General features: G+C 42.0%; 1 long non-coding RNA gene across 1 annotated transcript; it reads left to right on the forward strand.

Moving 5' to 3' along the window:
• Positions 1-733: 733 nt before the first annotated feature.
• LOC123134212 (uncharacterized) lies at positions 734-1,359 on the forward strand. The gene is made up of 2 exons (XR_006465594.1): positions 734-1,166; positions 1,275-1,359. It is a non-coding gene; the product is annotated as an uncharacterized lncRNA (long non-coding RNA).
• Positions 1,360-5,581: the final 4,222 nt, after the last annotated feature.

Raw genomic sequence — 5,581 nt, forward strand, 5'->3', positions numbered from 1 at the left:
GGTTATGGGCAGATGGGAATTTGTTAATGTCCGGTTGTAGATAACTTGAACCTTAATTAATTAAAAAGAATCAACTGAGTGTGTTGCCGTGATGGCCTCTTCTCGGCGGAGTCCGAGGAGTGGACACGGTATTGGAGTAATGTTTGCGCAGGTTATTCTCTAGTTTCTCGCTCGCGCTTTGCCTCCTCTTCTCGCTCTCCTTTGCGAATAAGTTAGCCACCATACTTGCTAGTCGCTTGCTGCAGCTCCACTCATATAATACCTTGCCATACCTATAAGCTTAAATAGTCTTGATCGCGAGGGTGTGAGATTTCTGAGTCCCTATGGCTCACATATACTATAACTCCAGATGCAGGTCCAGGTGTTTCCGCTCCAGGTGACGAGTACGAGCTCAAGTGGGAGTTCGACGAGGACTCTCAGTGTTACTATGTCTCTTTTCCTGATGATCAGTAGTGGTGCCTAGTTGGGGTTTGATCGGGACCGTGTCACTTGTTGGGTTATTTCTATTTTGGCGCCGTAGTCGGGTCATGAGTGTTTGGATGATGTATGTTATTTATTTACTCTGATGTGACGTGGCGAGTGTAAGCCGACTATGTTATCTCCCCTTTTATTATATTACATGGGATGTTTGTGAAGATTGCCTAACTTGCGACATATGCCTTCAATGCGATTATGTCTCTAAGTCGTGCCTCGACACGTGGGAGCTATAGTCGCATCTAGGGCGTTACAGACTTTGATGAAGTGGAATAAGGTTCCTCCGGCTCCTTCCCGTCGCGGCGGTGCTCCCTCTGATGGCGCTGCGGCTCTAGGGAGGTTGGTCTCTCTCTGATCCGGGCATCCGGCGAGGTTTGGTTGGTGAAGGGGTTGTACAGAAGTTGGGGTTTGTGGAGAGGGATTCCCAGATCCGGTCACCACGGACGACCGGCAGCTGCGGGCGAAGTTGCTGGAGTTGCTGCTGCACTCCGGTGTAGGCTGGCGCTGGTGGCAGCTTCAAGGACCGGGGAGCAGGGGTACCCCCGACTGATGCACCAAACCCGTTCCTGGTTCTGTCTTATGCGGCAGGGCTTGTATGCGGCCCACAAAGCCATGGATTGGCGATAGTGCTCCTCGCACCGGCGGGTGTAGAGATCAGCATGCCTTGGTGAAGAATTAAGATGAGCTGGGCTGTAAGTTACTTTGTTTTCTCTGATGACATTGATTCCCTTCATCCCTTGCTTTCTCTGGTTCTCAACCTCCAACGACGTCCCTTTTTTTGTGCTGCCTATGGAGATTAGCAGCGGCAGGATCTCCATGAGTAGGCCATGGAGGATATCTGCCGGTGGCGACCTACTCGTTCCTGATGGCTCCGGTGCCCCAAGGGTAGGTGTTCTTTCCTATCGTGCTGCATATGGAAGCTCCGTTCTTGAAATCTCATGTCTGTAGGATGTTGCCGTCAGGGTGGATTTAGCTGGGGTGATTTTAGCCTACATTGTTAGCGTAATAATTATGATACTTTTGTTCAAGCATACCAGCAAACGCACACACTTTTGATTTATTTTCCTAAGCTGCTGACTTTTCTTCTGATATTTCACCTGACCAAGTGAAAATGGATCTTTCCCTAGCTGTCTATTCCTACATTTTTTTGCAAATATGTGCCCGTTATGCTGTCATGTAAATTCCACAACACATCTGTATGTGTGTATCCTTCTTATAGTTTCTATTACCCAATTATAGTCATGCTTGACAGCGTGAGGGCTGAGACTAACAATTCTTTTCGCCTCTATGCCCCTTATTTCAGTGCATTGTGCTATTGTATACTACTATTATAATGGCATGTGCATTTAGTAAAATCCCTTGATTATGGCAACATGTAAAAACTTTAAATGTTTCCTGAGTGCAGAATGTGGTATAGATTCGTGCAAGTTCTAAAACCTGCAAGTACTGAATTACATAATAATTGTGCAAGGCAGTAAAAAACAAGAAGATGATGATGAATCAGTTATCAAGAGGATGTCTGAACTCTAAACCTGAAGGACAGGAAATCAAACTTGAGGAGGATAATGGAAGAGAAGAAGAAGCAGACATTAGGATAATGAAACAGAAGGAGTAGATAATGAGGATGGTACTGAAAGAGAAGACGAGATGCACCTTGGCTAAGTAAAGAGCTAGACCTAAAATTGCCCATAAAGGGAATGAGGTTCCTTTCTCTATCGGTGACATCTTAGCTGCCATCGATTAGGTGCATATTTCATGAGATAATCTTGTTCTAACATGTCTCTAATTTTGATTTTTCCTGCGGATTTCAAAATATAGAAGGCAGCTTCGAAGAGGGGTCACTGGCGAGCAACATGAGGCCATTGCGTCTATTTTTGTGTTAGTTAGTTTCAAAGAAATCACACTAATTTCTCTTAGTTTATGTCTCTACAGAGAAATAATTCCTGGAGCAGGTTTCAGTGAAGACTACTGATTTAGAATTGGATGTACGTTCATGAACAAATTTCTGTTGCTGAAATAAGTCATGGTGCAGACTTCAGTGAGGACTTCTGATCTAGAAGTCGTATGTTCATGAACAATTTTTTGTTGCTCTGACTGAACGGTTTGTCTCTGTAATTCTTATCTGTTTGGGTGGTGCCCAGCTGCCAATAGAAGACAAGCTGTCTTCTTGCCGAACAACACCACAATTGCATAGTTCCATGTTATTTAGGATTGTCTCTGTCGCATACGACCTGGAGTTACAAGAGGTCCGGTACTAATTTTGTGTATGTATGTACATGTGCACTCGCCTGCTCTATATACACATGATTTGGAAGCATCTTTTGCTGTACATTTTGTTTCTTTGCTCGGTACAAAATATTGCAAGTGTTGTTCATTTTTTCCCTTTTATGTAAATATACTACAAACCTTCTACATGCTCAGTTTTCTTCCTTTTGTCTAAATATATCAGACATTTATGTATGAGGTAGTGATTGTCTGATGTCCTAGCAGTTTGATGAAGTAAAAAACAAAGAGCTAATATTGTTGGCACATATGTTTTGAGCAAAAAATTAAAAGAAGACTATCATGCTTGACAAATGATTCCATGTCCTCATAGATGCCTAAGGTATGTAACTAATTAAGTGAAACTAGCTATGTGAGTTATGTTTGGAATATTTCTTCCTTCTACTTCATTCTTGTTTGTCATGAAACCATATATAAGTGTGCTCAAGCTATAGTATGTATGCATAATATATTGTCTTAATTGCTATCTTCAAGATACTATTATGTGATATTTGATATGATTCTTTTTACGTCAAATCTTGCAAAGGGGTTTGGAATGTTACAACATCGATTTATATTATATGTTGTCATTATATTTTGTTCATGGTCGGCATGCTGCATCATATAATGAGATGACATATACGCGGCATTGGTGGGTGGCGGATCAGGATAGGTTTAACCCATTGTACTAGGGCTGAAAAATTAAGTTAGTAGTCGTCACAATTTTGCCACATGCGTTTGGCTTGGTTTTTCTCGATGCATGATAGAGTGAGCAATGTGAAAGGTGAGTAGGGAGGACAACAAGTCTTCTCCCAAGGCAAAGACGGAGAAGAAAATGTTTGGCTTCGATCAAAGGGTTTATTGATTGGAAACCATATGTTTAATCATGCTTGATATGTACTCAATACATTTGTTATTGTTTATAACAACATATTGGCTCATGATTATAACTTAAATCCACCTGATCTTATTTGATTCGTAGCGTAGCACGGTCATCTTACTAGTAGGAAACTAAAATTGTAGATCAGAAACTTATATGATGGAAAATAGACCCCGGGGCCATAGGTTTCACTAGAGGCTTCTCTGAAGATAGAAAATATTACGGTAATTGAATAAATTACTGGCAAGCAATTGATAGAAAAGCGCAAAGTATTGACGATATCTAAGGCAATGATCATGAATATAGGCATCACATCCATATCAAGTAGACCGAAAATGATTCTGCATCTACTACTATTACTCCACACATCGACCGACTCCTACCTATATCTAGAGTATTAAGTTCATAAGAACATAGTAATGCAGTAAGTAAGATGACATGATGTAGCGGGATAAACTCAAGCAATATGATGAAAACCCCATCTTGTTATCCTCGATGGCAACAATACAATACGTGTCGGTTCCTCTTCTGTCACTAGGATCGAGCACCGCAATATTGAACCCAAAGCTAAGCACTTATCCCATTTCAAGAAAAGCCAATCTAGTTGGCCAAACCAAATCGATAGTTCGAAGAGACTTGCAAAGATATAAAATCATGCATATAAGAATTCAAAGGAGATTCAAATAATGTTCATAGATAAGCTGATCATAAATCCACAATTCATTGGATCTCGGCAAACACACCGCAAAAAAGTATTACATCGAATAGATCTCCAAGAACATTGAGGATAACATGGTATTGAGAACCAAAGAGAGAGAAGAAGCCATCTAGCTACTAGCTATGGACCCATAGGTCTGTGGTAAATTACTCATGCTTCATCGGAGAGGCAATGGTGTTGATGTAGAAGCCCTCTGTGATCAAATCCCCCTCTGGCAGGACGCCGGAAAAGGCCCCTAGATGGGATCTCACTAGTACAGAAGGTTGCGGCGGAAAAGTGGTTTCGTGGCTCCCCTGGAAGGTTTTGGGGTATTTGAGAATATATAGGCGGAATAAATTGAAAGTGCATTAAGTCGACTAGAGGGGGGGTGAATAGGCAATTTTTATGAATTCTTCACCGAGGAATTTCAGGGTGAGGAAATTCCTAAGCGAAGAATTACTTGCAGCGGAATAAGTACTCAGATGCAGACATAACATAACATAAGCACAGTCATCATGAAGAAATGAAAACTAGCACAAAGTACAGAAAGCATAAACATAGGATAAGCAGGCTGAAGACAAACTGACTGAAGAAATTGAACTAAGGAAATTAGGAAAGTCTTCAGTAAAAGTCTTCAAATAGTAACGATCAAGTACACAACACAGCAATAAGGAAATGGAAGGGTTGAGGAAATAGAACCAGTTAGCTCGGTGAAGACAATGATTTGGTGGACCAGTTCCAACTGTTGTGACAGTTGTACGTCTGGTTGGAGTGGCTAGGTATTTAAACCCGAGGACACATAGTCCCGGACACACAGTCCTCACCGTATTCTCCTTGAACTAAGGTCACACAGACCTCGTCCAATCACTCATGGTAAGTCTTTAGGTGACTTCCAAACCTTCACAAACTCGGTCACCCGGCGATCCAAAATTTCCTCTTGGATACTCTAGATCATGATGCCTAACCGTCTAAAGGATGCACAATCCTCAAAGGTAACAAGCATCAGTTCTACACAGGAACAATCTCTTCAGTGATGCTTAACCACTTTGGGTTTGTAGGTGGTTGGTTTGGGGTTTTGGGTTTTTCCTTACTTGATGATTTTTGCTCAAAGTCCTCGGAGGATGGGATGCTCTCAATGACAAGTGGCAGTTTCTCGTGGAGCAGCCAACCAGCTAGTGGTTGTAGGGGCGGCTATTTATAGCCTAGGGAGCAACCCGACAAGATAAGACATAAATGCCCTTCAATGATATGACCGTTAGGTGGGTAGA

Source organism: Triticum aestivum, chromosome 1A (genome assembly GCF_018294505.1).
Source record: "Triticum aestivum cultivar Chinese Spring chromosome 1A, IWGSC CS RefSeq v2.1, whole genome shotgun sequence".
Lineage (NCBI taxonomy): Eukaryota > Viridiplantae > Streptophyta > Magnoliopsida > Poales > Poaceae > Triticum > Triticum aestivum.